Genomic DNA, 15674 nt, shown 5'->3' on the forward strand with positions numbered 1-15674 from the left:
AGGGTTAACAGCCACACCTTCAGAGCCACCTCTACGGGCAGCAGAACAGCAAAGGCTTAGCCACAGAGCGGGCTCAAGAGCCACAGGGGACTTGTGAGAGCTGAGAATGCGCACAAAGGCGCACCTTGCCCTCAAGGTCACAGCAAAGGGTTGTTAGAAACTCACAAATATGCAACACATAAATAAATACAATTATAACAGAAGGCTTCACAGGCAGGCACATGCTTAGAAGCCAAAATGTTATATAACCACCAGCTGTCAATCTAACATGCCCCTCAAAGCCAAGTTTACACGTGCAGAAAGCAGCCTAAAAGGATGCGGCAGGACCTTCACAGGGCCATCGCCTCTCTTGCTTCAGCAGTGACCCGCTTTCCCTCTTGAAAGTGCCCTGTACTTACCTACTCAGTCAACTCTCCCTCCCCATGCTGGGCTCCGGTCTCAAATTCTTCGGTGCATCTGGGACAGAACTGAGTGGACGTCATGTTTCCTTGCATCTGAACACATCCCAAATGCACTGCCAGCGTCCGTCAGCAAGCGAGTCTGGTTGAATATAACAGAAAACTAAAGTAAGAGAAGCATAAACAAGAGGTGAGTTCATTTCTCTTCTGTAACAGCAAGTCTAGAGCTAGGTGATCTCTGACACTGGTTTGGTGGCTCAAGGACATCAGGACCAGGGGCTCTGAGATGATCTTCATTTTTCCCTCACATTTGCAAGATGAATGCTTCAGCTCCAGCCATCACATCCGAGTTCTGAGAATTAGGAAGGGCCAGAAGGAGGAAGGCATGGTATCTATATCAGGAAAGTAAAACCCTCTCAATAAGCCTCAGCAAGTTTTTCTTTGACAAGTACTGGCTTCAAGAATGGTACAAAATAATAATCTTTGATCTAGGCACAATGCCATTCTCAACAACACTGGGGTTCCGTTAGTAAGAGAAAGAGAAAGGATGGCTACAGCGTAGAAACACAGCAGTTTCCACCCTGTCACCCTGTAATGTTCAGACTAGATTTCTGCCGAAACAACGGCAATCCGAATCCTTAACTGGGACACCCAGAACACACGCAAAGTTAGCAAGTAGTGGGCAAAAGGTACCACACACCATAAACAGTCTAACAAAGAAGAAATTCTTTTCTTTTTTTTAAGTTTTTTTTTTTAAAGCACTTTTTTAAAAATATTTATTCATTTTTGAGAGACAGAGACAGAGGGCAAGTGCGGGAGGGGCAGAGAGAGAGGGAGACACAGAATCTGAAACAGGCTCCAGGCTCCGAGATGTCAGCACAGAGCCCGACGCGGGGCTCGAACTCCCGGACCGCGAGGTCGTGACCTGGCTGAGGTCGGACGCTCAGCCGACTGCGCCACCCAGGCGCCCCAGCCAACTCTTTTTTTTTTTTTTTTTTTCCAACGTTTATTTATTTGTGGGACAGAGAGAGACAGAGCATGAACGGGGGAGGGGCAGAGAGAGAGGGAGACACAGAATCGGAAGCAGGCTCCGGGCTCCGAGCCGTCAGCCCAGAGCCCGACGCGGGGCTCGAACTCACGGACCGCGAGATCGCGACCTGGCCGAAGTCGGACGCTCAACCGACTGCGCCACCCAGGCGCCCCTAACGTTTATTTATTTTTGAGACAGAGAGAGACAGAGCATGAACGGGGGAGGGTCAGAGAGAGGGAGACACAGAATCTGAAACAGACTCCAGGCTCTGAGCTGTTAGCACAGAGCCCGACGCGGGGCTCGAACTCACGGACCGCGAGATCGTGACCTGGCTGAAGTCGGACGCTTAACCGACTGCGCCACCCAGGCGCCCCTAACGTTTATTTATTTTTGAGACAGAGAGAGACAGAGCATGAACGGGGGAGGGGCAGAGAGAGAGGGAGACACAGAATCGGAAACAGGCTCCAGGCTCTGAGCCATCAGCCCAGAGCCTGACGCGGGGCTCGAACCCACGGACCGCGAGATCGTGACCTGGCTGAAGTCGGACGCTTAACCGACTGCGCCACCCAGGCGCCCCAACAGCCCACGTTTTTTTTTTTTTTTTTAATTTTTTTTTTTCAACGTTTATTTATTTTTGGGACAGAGAGAGACAGAGCATGAACGGGGGAGGGGCAGACAGAGAGGGAGACACAGAATCGGAAACAGGCTCCAGGCTCCGAGCCGTCAGCCCAGAGCCCGACACGGGGCTCGAACTCACGGACCGCGAGATCGCGACCTGGCCGAAGTCGGACGCTTAACCGACTGCGCCACCCAGGCGCCCCGAAGATGTGGTTTATATACACAACGGAATACTACTTGGCAACGAGGAAGAATGAAATCCTGCCATTTGCAGCAACGTGGATGGAACTGGAGGGTATTCTGCTGAGTGAGATAAGTCAGGCAGAGAAAGACACATACCATATGTTTTCACTCGTATGTGGAACTTGAGAAACTTAAAAGAAGACCACGGGGGAGGGGAAGGGGAAAAAATAGTTACAGAGAGGGAAGGAGGGAGGCAAACCATGAGAGACTCTTAAATAAAGAGAACAAACTGAGGGCTGATGGCGGCGGGGAGAGGGGAAGATGGGTGATGGGCATGGAGGAGGGCACCTGCCGGGATGAGCACTGGGTGTTGTATGTTAGTGATGAATCAGGGGGACCTACCCCCAAAGCCAAGAGCACACTGTATACACTGTATGTTAGCTAACTTGACGATAAATCACATTAAAAAAATAGAACTCTAGAGTGAAAAACACCACCTCTCAACCTGCAGCAGCAAGGCCGGAGTGGATAGTCAGAAGGGAGAGGTCCGCACACTCCTAAGAAGGAGAGAGGTCTCAGAGCTCGGAACACATTTCGGAGCCTGCGCTCGGTGGGTGAGGTGGGGGTGGGGGTGGGTGAGCTAGGGCATCACCAGCTAACACCCACCACGCACGCGGCCGTGGTGCCCAGCTGGTGCCGAGACCCTACCAGGGGCAGGGAAAAGCCATCGTTCAGCCCACCGGGGTGGATCGTACTGAAAATCTGCCTGTGGCTGTAACTCCCTTCCCCCCACCCCTCCCCGGTAAATAGACATCTAATCTAACAAGACAAACTACTATAAAAAAATTAGTTTTTGTCCTCTTTTTCTGAAGGCAAAAGATTTGAAAATGATCCACATAGTTTTTAACAGCTTAAAATTCAATAATGGCAAGCCAGTTACCTCTCTCTGCCCACCTGAGAAAGCAAAGAGTCTCTGAACATTTGAAAGATCAAGGCATCAAGACAAAAGGAATATATTAATATTTATCACTTTGAATGTCCACGGCCTAAGTGCACCAAGTAAAAAAAGATTGTCAGAGTGGATCAAAAAACAAGACCCAGCTCTGTGTTCCCTACAAGAAACCCCCTTCATGGAGAGAGACACGTATCAATTTAAGGTAAATGGATGGGGGAAACATACTACGTTAACACTAACGAAAAGAAAACAAGGGTAGCTGTATCAATAAAGCAGAGCAGACTCCAAAGTCAGGAAAGTTACCAGCGATCTCGAAAGGCAGTACTTGAGGCTAAAGGAGCCAATTCTCCAAGAAGATATAACAACCCTTAAACTGCGTGTGCCTAACAACAAATCATCCGGTTTTTGCTGAGGCGGAACTGAGAGAGTATCAAGGGGAAACAGCTGAATCCACTGTGACGGCTGGAGACTCCACCAACCCTCCGCCAGAAACGGACAAAGCCAGGAGGTAGGAAGACAGTAGGACATAGTGGACCTTCACCACCACCAACTGAATGGACGTATTTGACCTCCGTAGACACCTTCATGCAACAACAGCAGAATGCACGTTTGTTTTCTCAGGTTCACAGGGAACATTCCCCAAACACATTCTGGACCGGAAAGCACACGTGAAATTCCACATATGAGTGAAATCATATGGTATTTGTCTTTCTCTAACTGACTTATCTCACTTAGCATAACACACTCTGGGTCCATCTGTATTGTAACGAGTGTCACAGCGTGATGTATAAACTTGTCGAATCGCTGTGTTGTGCACCTCAAACTAATGTAACACGGTGTGCCATCTACGCTCAAATAAAAAAAAAATTAAACGCACCTTAACAAACCTGAAAGAATATAAATCACGCAATCCTGCTCTCAGACCACGGTGAAATTGAGCTAGAAATCAATGTTTTAGAAAATCCCAAGATACATGCAGAATAAACAACATGCTTCTAAGTAACACACGGGTCAAAGAAGAAATCTCAAGGGAAATTTTAAAATATTTTTGAACTAAATAAAAATTAAACACGGTTTATCACAAATCGTGGGATGCAGTGAAAGCAGTGATTAAAGAGAAATTTATAACATCAAATGCATATACTGGAAAGGAAGAAAGATCTAAATTCAATTATCTATCAACAACACGAGAGACAACAGATGTTGGCAAGGATGCAGAGAAAGGGGAACCCATTCTGTTGGTGGGAATGCAGACTGGTTATAGTCTCTCTGGAAAACAGTTCGGAGGAGCCTCAAAAAAGTTAAAAATAAAATCAATTATCTAACTTTCCACCTTAGGAAACTAGAAAAAGGAGAGCAAATCCAGAGAAAACAGAAGAAAAGAAGCAAGAATTAGAGCAGAAGCCAGTGAAATTAAAAACAAGAAATCAACGGACAAATAAATGAACCCAAAGGTGGTGCTTTGAAAAGATCAATGACGTCAGTAAGACTATAGCCAGGCTATCTAAGAAAACAAGAGAGAGCCTGCAGGGTACTAATATCAGAAATGAAAGAAGGCAGATCACTATCGATCCCACAGAAATGAAAGACATACCACATGACGACATACTACAAATGGCTCTGTGCCCATAAATGTGACAACCTAGATGAGATAGACCAGTTCCTTGAAGGACACAAACTGATAAAACTCACATAAGAAGAAACAGATGACCTGAAGAGGCCTAGATCTATTAACGGAATGGAATCAATAAAATCATCTTCCAAAATAGAAGACACCAGGTCCAGATGGGTTCCCCGGTGAAGTCTACCAGACATTTAAGGAAGAAATTATGCTAATTCTCTACAATCTCTCTCAGAGTGTAGAAGCAGAGGAAATACTTCCTAACTCATTCTATGAAGCCAGCATTCCCCTAATACCAAAGCCAGAAAAAAGACATTACAAGAAAACTATAGACCAATATCTCTCATGAACATAGATGCAAAAACCCTCAACAAAATATTAGCAAATTGAATTTAAAAAATTATAAAAAGAAATATATGCCACAACCAAGTGGGATGTATCCCAGTTGGGATACGTGAGGCTGGTTCAACACTTGAAAATCGATTGATACGACCCATATGTTAATCAGACTAATAAAGGAAAATCACATGATCATATCAATAGATGCAGGAAAAGCATCTGACAAAATCCAATAGTCATTCATGATTAAAAAAAAAAAAACACCTCTCAATAAGCTAGGAATAGAGAGGAACTTACTCAACTTGATAAAAGCTATCTCCAAAAACCCTACAGCGAACATCACATTTAATGAGGAGAAACTCTGAGCTTTCCCACTAAGACCAGGGACAAGGCAGGGATGTCCTCCCTCACCACTCCTCTTCAGTATCACACTGAGAGTCCTTGATAATTCAACAAGACGAGAAAAGGGAATACACTTTGGGAAGAAAGACATAAAACTGTCTTTGTTTGCAGATGACACGATCATCTATGTAAAAAATCCAAAAGAATAAAAGAAAAAATCTTCTGGAACTAGCAGTCAAATACAGCATGGTGGCAGGATATGGATTTAATATGCAAAAGTCAACTGCTTTCTAAATATCAATCATGAAGAAGTAGAAGTGTACACTAAAAACACAACACCATTTACATCAATACCCCTCCCCCAAATACTTAGGCATAAATCTAACAAGATGCATAAAAGATTTATATGAGGAAAACTACAAAACTCTGATGAATGAAATAAAAAAAACTAAATAAATGGAAAGATAGTCCATGTTCATGGGCAGGAAGACTCAGTTTGTCCAGATGTCAGTTCTTCCAAAATTGATCTGTAGATGCAGTGAAATCCGAACCAAAATCCCAGCAAGTTATTTTGTGGCTATCAACAAACTGATTCTCAAGAAAGTTTATATGTAGAGACAAAAGACCCAGAATAGCCAACAAAATACTGAATGAGTAGAACAAAGTTGAAGGACTCGATGCTGCCCGACACTGAGACTTACCACAAACCAGTACTAACAAAAATAGTGTGGTATTGGCAAAAGAATAGACAAATAGATCAACAGAACAGAACAAAGAGCACAGAAGAAAACCCTATCGATACAGTCACCTGATCTTTGACAAAGGAGCCAAGACAGTCTCTCCAACAAATGGTGCCGGAACAGCTGGCCGTCCACGTGCAGATTAACGAATTTAGATGCGGACCTTACGCCCTTCGCAAAAATCCACTCAAAATGGGCCAGAGACCAAAATGTAAAATGCAAAACTAGAAAACTCCCGGAAGATCACGGAAGAGAAAACCCCGATGACCTTGGGTGTGGTGATGCCGTTTTAGATACACTACCAAAGACACAACTCGTGAAAGAAATAACGTTTCACTGGACTTCATTAAAATTAAAACCGTCTGCTCTGTGAAACACACGGTCAAGAAATTAGAAGACAAGCCACAGACCGGGAGAAAACGTTTGCACGAGACACATCTGACAAAGGACTGTTATGCAAAACACACAAAGAACTCTTAAAACTCAACGATAAGAAAACGGACAATCCATTACAAGTGGGCCAAACACCTTAACAGACGCCCCACCGCGGAAGATACACGACGCCCCGTAAGCACACAGAGCGATGTTCCACGTCACAGGTCACCAGGGAAACGCAAACGAAAACATGAGGGAGCCACCACCACGCATCTGGAAGAATGGCCAAAATCTGGAACCACGACAACACCAGACGCCGACGGGGACGTGCAGCGACAGGAACCCCCATTCTCCGCTGGCGGGAACATGGGGCGGCCCCTTGGGAAGACAGTCGGCAGTTTCTGACAAAAGCGCACACACTCTTACACACAATCCGGCAATCACGCTCCGTGCCGTTTACCCAAAGGAGCTGAAAACTCACGTCCACACGAAAACCTGCACGCGGATGTCTACGGCAGCTTTGTTCATAATCGCCGAAACTTGGGAGCAACGAAGATGTCCTTCAGCGGGTGAGTGGATTAATAAACCGTCTCCATCTAGACAACGGAATATGACTCAGCACTAAAAACAAATGACCATCAGGCTCAAAAGACACGGAGGAAACTTAAATGCGTATTACTCGGTGCAAGAAGTCAATCTGAAAAGGCCAACCCCCTAAGATTCCAACAAAATCGACATTCCAGACAAAGTAAGAGCGCGGAGACAACGAATGAGTCAGTCACTGCCAGTGGTGGCAGTCAAGGCAGAACACAGAGGCGTTTTAGGGTGGTGCAAATACTCTGCGTAACACTATAGTGATGGATAAATGTCATTATACGTTTGTCTCAACACACAGAACGTACACCAAGAGCAAACCCTAAGGTAAGCTGCAGACCTTGGGCGATTAGCATGTGAGCGTCTAACTGTCCCAGAGCCAGCCGTCCAGCAGACTGTCCCTTCCCCAGACACCCGCTTTCACACTTTTGTAAAACACTGAATCTACTGTGGACGTAAGGATTAAGTTCTAGACTCCTAATCCTGGTCAGTTGATTGATATGTGTGTCCTGATTCTAGTTCGACACTATCTTGGTAACAAGATCTGTAAAGGGCGTTTTGAAGTCAGGAAATAAAAACTCTCCAACTTTTGTTTTGTTTTGTTTTGTTTTCAAAATTGTCTTGACTATTCAAAATGTTTGTGCATTTCCATATAAGTTTCAGGATCTTCTTATCAACTTCTGGAAAAAAAAGATCCAATGGAATTTTGATGTGGATTATACTGATGAGGAGAGTGCTGTCCAACATGTTGAGTTCCAGCCCACAGACACAAATGTCTCTTCGTTGATGGAGACCTTCATTTGTCCCTAAGCAGTATTTTGTCCTCCCAGCACACAAATATTGCCTTTCTTTTACTAATATAATAGTGATAAGTATATTAATATTAATTAATAATATAACGTATAATGATATTATATTATGTACATATTACTTAATACGTGTTATTATATAATTGTATAAATTATACAATCCTAAATCATGAATGTGTCTCTTTTTTTAAATTGTTTTTAACGTTTGTTCATTTTTGAGAGAGAGTGTGGGAGCAGGGGAGGAGTAGAGAGAGAGAGAGACACAGTAGAGAGGGAGCGGTCAGCACAGAGCCTGGCACGGGGCTCGAACTCACGAACCATGAGATCATGACCTGAGCCGATCGTAACCGACTGAGTCAGCCAGGCGTTCCATGAATGTGTTTCTAAATTTATTCTTTTCATGCTATTGTCAATGGAACTGTATACTTAATTTCATTTTTTATTTTTTTATGATTCTGTCCTATCTCCACTATTGTCTTATTACTTGTATCTATTTTTTAATGTTTAATTTAAACAAATTTAAGGTTTCTAGTGATTCCACTAGGATTTACAATATACATCTGAGTTCAAGTGTAACTGTGAATAACATAATATGGCTTCACACGTAATGTGAGCCTTTTACAATGTCATACTCTCAATTTCTCCTTCTCATGTTTTGTGCCATTGTTGTTATACATTTTACTTTTACCTATATCAGAAACACACAATACGTTTCTACTATTTTTGCTTTAGATATCAATTATCTTTTAGGGAAAAATTAATTTTCCACTTTCTCTCACTTTACTCCATTTCGAATGATCTTTATTTCTCTGGATAGATTCAAGTTTCCGTCTGGTACTGATACCATATTCCTTCCGGAAGAATTTCCTTGGCGTTTCTTGTAGTTCAAGTATTCCGAAAACTAATCCTCTCGGGTTTTTTCTATGAGGAAGTCTTTATTTCCCTTGCGTTTTTGAAAGACATGTTGCTGGGTGCAGCATTCTGCCCTGACGATATTATTTTTTTCTTTCAGCGCCAGGCGATGCTGCTTCGTCGTCCCGATTCACATATTTTCTGATAAGAAATCGGCTGTAATGATTATCTTTGTACAAATATCTTCTTTGTGTAATGCGCCTTTTTTCTCTGGCTGCCTTTGAGATTTTGTCTTAGTCTTCGGTTTTCGGTACTTTGGAGATAGTACACCTAGATGGTTTTGTTTTCTTTTACTTGGTGGTCTCTGAACTTCCCAGACCAGGTATTTGTTCCCAGACTTGTTTGTCATTAAGTTTGAAATTTCTTGTCACCGTTTTTTTCTGCCCCCTGGCCTCCCCCTTGCCAGTCTGGGAATCCAAGTGCGTGTGTCCAGTGGTGTGCTGGTCAGTGTGTGACAGCAGCTGTCCAGGGGAGAAAAAGCCCTGATTGGTGGCATTTATGCCATTTGTGGCATTGGTATAAACAACTGCGTCCTCGTGGATTTCAACGCGGTTCTTTGCCACTGAACAAAGAGCAGGAAAGAGGTGCGTAACTGGCTTCCATAAGTCAATGCCAGCCAGCTGTGGTATGCCACCGATGCTGCTGTATGAGGGTCTAGCGTGATCTGGTCTGCCCCTCGCCCCACTCTTTTCCCTTTCTATTCACTCAGGTAATTCTTATTACCCTACCTCCAGACTCAGTGATTATTTCCCTTGGCTGTGTTGAGTCTACGAGTGAGCCCAAAGAAGGCGTTCTTTATCCTTGTTACTACGCTTTTCAATTCTCCCATTTTCACTTGGTTACTCTCACTGGTCGGCTTCTCAGGTTAAATCACTGTCTGTTCATGCGCGTTGCCCATCTTTTCCATTAACCCTTTAACACAGGAAGCATTGTTATTTTAAGTCTCCTGTGTGACAGCATCAGCTTCTGTGTCACGTGCCTTACTTGTTCCCTGATTCTATTTCCACCCGTGGTGAGTGTGACCTTGAAACTACAGGGGTCGCGGCCAGGTTCCTTCACTTGCCAGGGGACCACCCTCCAGGCCAGCCTTTGCTGTGTGAGACGTTCAGCAGCCTCCCCGGCCTCCCCCGCTGGACGCCAGCAGCACGTCCCGGACGTAGTGACAAAAAGCTGACTCTGGAAATGGCCAGATCGTCCCTGGGGACAAAACGAGCCCCAGCCATTTGCAAGTTTCGGGATGTGACCCCACGCCCCTGCAGACCTTGCCTGCAAACGGCTGCTACCGATTCTGGTTAAGTTAAGGGGGAAGGGGACGAATGGGAACATGTGGGCAGCGGCAGATTCCGGAGGTCGGGGTTCAGAAGAAAGCAGAGGGAGGCCCGGCCGCCTCCACCCCATCCTGGGAGGACCTCATTCCTTCCTGCCACCAACATGTCACTTAACAAGTACGGACTGAGTGCCTACACGGGCCATGTACTTGGGACACATACTTGGGACACGTGGGCACACAAAACAGACAGAAGTGCTCATCCCGTGGACTTCACTCTGGACACATATTAGCAGCAAATATGAAAAATACGTAAATAACACAGTGTGTCAAAAGATGGCAAATGCAGCCTTTTAAAAATGCAGGGAAAGGTACGGGGGCGAGAGGTGCTGGGAGCGAGTTTGCGGGAAGGGCCTCAGTACATTAGGGCTCCAGCCCGGGCCATCACTGCCCCACCTGTGTCACCGCCGCTGGCCCCTGCTGCCCGCTGGGACCGTTCATGTCACGGTCTCGCGGAGACACTGGGCGTCACTGTCAGCGGGTGAGCCTACGCCCCCTACTTCCCTGCCTCGTTGGCCCCAGCCTCACAGTCTCCGGCGTCAACAGGTGCTTGGACAGGCCCGGGCCACACGACGGAGGGCGCCCCGGCTCCCAGGACGCAGGACAGCAAACGTCTAGAGGTTTTGGCCTCTGTAGTAGGAAGGAGGTACCCTGTCCCACTAAGACACGGCACGAGATGCCAGGCAGAAAAAGGACAAGGGTGTCCAGTGTGTGGACTAAACCAGAAATTAGGGCAGCGGCAGGAAAACAGGAGGAATGAGGAAACATGTCACCGCGCATTAGCGGGGCACTGATGAGACGAGACCCGAGAGACGATTCGGGCTTCTGAGGCCGGCTCATTTGGGCCCATTAAGTGCCTTCGTATAAGCAGAGCCTTTTTTAAAAAACCAACAAACTGTACGTAATTCTGTACAAATAGATTTCCACCTCAATGAGTCCGTGTTAAGTAAACTCTGGTGAAGAAAAATCGGGCCATTTAAACTGCCGTGTCGTGACCGGAGCTCAGCAGCCTACTGAGCGTGCAGGAGCCACGGTTGGGGCACCGGGTCACCGTTCCAAAGGCGACGCCCTCGTCCCGTGTCGTATGCGGCACCCCTCCTGGCTGTGTGCCTGGACACAGAGCCCGGTTCCTTCTCTGATTATCTTCAAGATGCAGCTCAGCCGTGAAGTTAAAAACACCCAACGTCTCCATCAGCGGAGAAGTGAGCATTTGTGCCCATCCCCCTCCAGCGCGCCTAGGTCAGGGCCATGAGTCACGTACGGGACGTTCACACTGGCCGCTGGAGTCCCGCTCACCCTCACCCAGCCGCAGCGTCACGGCCGTGCGCACACTCAGGCTGATTCCTGCTGGCGGGACTCGGGGGCCAGGTCCCTTCCTCCACCCAGTCATGAGACTCACAGAGTGTGGCAGTGACCATGCGCAGCGTGGAGCCCACGCTAACAGGAGTGACGCAAGGGCAGAGAACGGTGAGGACATGGTGCAAACCGGTGCCGTCCTGGTCCCCGGAAACGGCCCACGATGGGGAGACACCTGAAGTGTTAAGACGGCCCTGTCCGATGGCCACACGTTCATTTACAATTTTCCAGCAGCCGCATTTTGTTAAAAAGGTAAAAACAACAACAATAACAACAACAACACAAGGGCGCCCGGTGGCTCAGTCAGTTGAGTGTCCGACTCTTGATTTCCGCTCAGGTCATGATCTCACAGTCATGGGATCGAGCCCCACGTCAGGCTCTGTGCTGACAGCCCAGAGCCTGCTTAGGATTCCCTCTCTCGCTTTCTCTCTCTCTCTGCACCTCCCCTGCACACATGTTCTCTCTAAAAATGAAAAAACAAAAAAAGAAAGACAGAAAAGGAGAAAAGAAACAGGTGAAACAGGAAACAAGTACTGATACGCATTTTATTTAACACGATGAACCCGAATATCACCGTGTCGGCATGCGACCCACAGAGAAAGCACGAGGATGCTTCACGCCCCGTCCCTCCCCGGAGCCGAGTCCCAGGGCCCAGGCGGGAATAGTGCCAGGGTGGCGGCTCCTTCACTTCTGCATCTGGAAAGTTCCTTCTCAGATTAACCAGTGAGTTCTCAAACCATGGGTAAGACCTGGCAGAATGGGAAAAATCGATCAAATATTCACAAATTTCAGGTTGGGCACGTGGAGGAGTCTCACTGTTTTGTAAGATGTCTCCAGCACAGACACGTGCGGCCCCCCCTCCAAAGACACGTGCGGTCCCCCCTCCAAAGACACGTGCGGTCCCCCCTCCAAAGACACGTGCGGCCCCCCCTCCAAAGACACGTGCGGCCCCCCCTCCAAAGACACGTGCGGCCCCCCCCTCCAAAGACACGTGCGGCCCCCCCTCCAAAGACACGTGCGGCCCCCCCCCCCAAAGACACGTGCGGCCCCCCCCCTCCAAAGACACGTGCGGCCCCCCCCTCCAAAGACACGTGCGGCCCCCCCCTCCAAAGACACGTGCGGCCCCCCCTCCAAAGACACGTGCGGCCCCCCCTCCAAAGACACGTGCGGCCCCCCCTCCAAAGACACGTGCGGCCCCCCCCTCCAAAGACACGTGCGGCCCCCCCCTCCAAAGACACGTGCGGCCCCCCCTCCAAAGACACGTGCGGCCCCCTCTCTGGAATTTTAGGGAACAGTGGCTCCGTAATTGGTCTTTGAGTGCCAACTGCGGACCAGGCACCAACCAAGCTGGCCTCCAGAAGGCCCATCCACACGCCCTCACAGCTCGTGCCCCTCGGCACAGGAGTGGCCTGTGCAGGGCACTGGCAAGGCTGTGTGCAGGCCACACCACACGTGACCCCATGGCTGGAGCACTGCCCGTGAGGCCGGGGCCACATGGAAGGGAGAACGAGTGCGGGACTGAGAGAGCTCGTTAACTCTCCCTCTTCCAGCCGGGAGACCCACGGAACTCGGCTGGGGATCAGCGTGCCAGCCTGATGGCGGCGGGCTCTCCTTCCCCGTGAGTTAGATGCCCTCCCAGCCACAGGTGTCCACGGCTGGACGCCTCCCGGTGGACTTGTGACACAGAGGAGGCCACGGCAGCAATTCCGGTAGCCGGCCAGGAGCACCCCTTCCAGGCCGGGGAATCCAGCCCCGTGAGTCACCTCCCCCCCCACCCAGGTCCCCAACCCTCCACAACGCGAGGTTCCCAGGGGACAAGCTGGCCCCTCTTACACGCCTCACTCTCTGCCCTCTGGGCTCAGCACGGAAGCCTGTGGTCAAGCAGGCGTGCGAGGGCCCCTGTGCAGAGGCACAGGCCTGCCCCCCTCCCTGCGGACACCAACCTCTCCTTTGGGACCAGGGACGGGCTGTTCACCTTCTGCCCCTCGAAAGACGCTGAGGTGGCCCCACGCGACACGTTAACCAAAGGCCACTGTGACCTGCAGGCCAGAAGGCACACGCTGTTCCCGCTGTGATGCTGAATTACACGGAGCCACACGGTGCAGACGGGCCCCTGGAGGCGACGAGAGAATGGCTCCAGGAGCTACAAAGCCTGTCACCTACATGGAGCCCCGGACCCCTTCCCATCTCACTTCCCAGGAAAGCCCGACGCACAAAAACAAGTCCCCTTCTCTCATGCCCGAGTGTCGGTGCGAACCCTGACAACTGTTTCTCTCCCCAGTCCGTCCGGCCGGCCATCGGAGGTTGGGCACGGAGGGGCGTCTGTCGGCAACTGGCAGTCCCTGCGGTCTCTCTCTCCCAGCCCCACACCCTAGAGCCCGCGAGCAGGCGGGACACGGAACACAATCGCCGGCCCTCGGCCGCCGTCACCCCCCCGACTCTGGAGCAAGCAGCCCGGGCACGTTAGGTCTGCAGAAAGCTGCACTCAGGGGTCCCCGTACCCACATTCCTGCGTGAGCAAGCCCTCTAGTAGAGACTCAGGGGCGTCTCAGGGCCACAGAGGAATCATGGGAGGGAAGAGAAACCCTTCCGTCTCGATCCCGCCGGGATGCCCGCCATGTGCAAGGCTTGTCTGCAGTTCCCACCCGTGAGCGTTCGCTGGGGGATTCAGGGGATGAAATAGGCCTCGAGGGTGCACTGGTGCTCCCGGGTCCTCCTCCCCGACCGGGCACGGTGCTCCCGGGTCCTCCTCCCCAGCCAGGCACACAGCCAACAGTCCCTCGGCCCCAGGGGGGCTCCCTCGGAACCCCGAGGATAGGCCACACCTTCTGCCACGTGCTCGCCTTTCGGCTTTGACTCTCCCCTGCCCTGCTCCAGCTTCTCCGCTCCGACGGGAGGGGGAAAGTTCCTGCCGGACACCAGTCCCTTAACCAGGTCGGAGAGGATGAAGGAGGAAGGAACCACAACGCGCACTTACCTGCCACCCCCCAGCGCTCAGCAGAGCGAGCCCGTGAACACTGGGGTTCAGTGAGCGCACTTGAGCCCAAGGCCCCATCACCCGCCTCCCCCGCAGTCCAGGAGGAAGGACTGACTGCCCTCCCCGCGTGGGACGCTGAAGGTCCCAAGGAGTGAAGCCGCTTCTTCAGAGGCCCTTCCCTCAGACGAGCCTCCCGCCCAGAGAGGGGCCCCCCTCAGCCGGCACGCTCAGGGGGTCCCCGGCTCGCCCCAAGGTGGGCACGAGGCAGAGCCTTGCTTGGGCAGCTGCCTGGCCCACAGGCCCATCCGTGCAGCCCGTGCGGCCAGCATCCACCGAACGAACCCACGGCTCGCCTACAAACACCAGTCGGGACACGCGGCCCCGGGCCACACACCCCAGGCAGCGTCACGAACACTTCCACCGGCTGTGCCCGTCAGGCCTTGCCAGGCAGGATTCTGGTCACTGTCCTTGGGGCCGCGAAGAGCGTTCCCCAGTCAGCCCAGCGTGCGCTGGAGACTGAGGGCGACACCTGTCCACGCCCCTCTCTGTTCCACGTTGTGAGAAGTAGACACGGGAATCTCCGGGAACCGAAGTGCCTGCCTCAGTGCTGGCGGGGTCGGCGCGGTCGGGCAGGACGGGAACGTCCCACGTGGGCCCGCAGGAGAGCGTTCCCCCCACCCGGCTGCGCAGGACCACTGGTAACTGCGGGCTGCCTCGTCCCGCCCCACCCCACCCTGCCCTGTGGGGGCCACCCCCGCCCCACCTGCACCCTACCTTCTAGGGGCCACCCCCCCACCTCCACCCTGCCCTGGCTCCCCCCCACCGTGGGGGTGCCACACCCACCCTACCTCCACCCTGCCCTGTGGGGGCCCCCCCCACCCCACTCCCACCCTGCCCTATGGGGGCCACACCCGTCCTGGGTGCCTTATCACGCATGGGAGGCAGAGAGAAGGCAGGAGGTCACAAGGCTCCAGGACAGATGGAGACGCAGAACACAGGTCCTAGCCCGGGGACGGCCACCTCCGTCCCCAAGTGCTGAGCAAACAAAGAGTGAGAGACGGGCAGAAACCGCGTCCCAGGGCTCAGGGGCTCCGGCAG

At 50.7% G+C, this 15674-nt stretch overlaps 1 long non-coding RNA gene across 1 annotated transcript in view; it reads right to left on the reverse strand.

The window, feature by feature from the left end:
- Positions 1-15674, reverse strand: part of LOC115515412 — a 40495-nt gene that overhangs the window by 17420 nt on the left and 7401 nt on the right. Inside the window, exon 2 of the long non-coding RNA XR_004343733.1 lies at positions 399-540. This is a non-coding gene — a long non-coding RNA (uncharacterized LOC115515412). The remainder of the gene's footprint in view (positions 1-398; positions 541-15674) is intronic.

The sequence above is a fragment of the Lynx canadensis genome, chromosome B3, assembly GCF_007474595.2.
Source record: "Lynx canadensis isolate LIC74 chromosome B3, mLynCan4.pri.v2, whole genome shotgun sequence".
In the NCBI taxonomy this organism is placed as follows: domain Eukaryota; kingdom Metazoa; phylum Chordata; class Mammalia; order Carnivora; family Felidae; genus Lynx; species Lynx canadensis.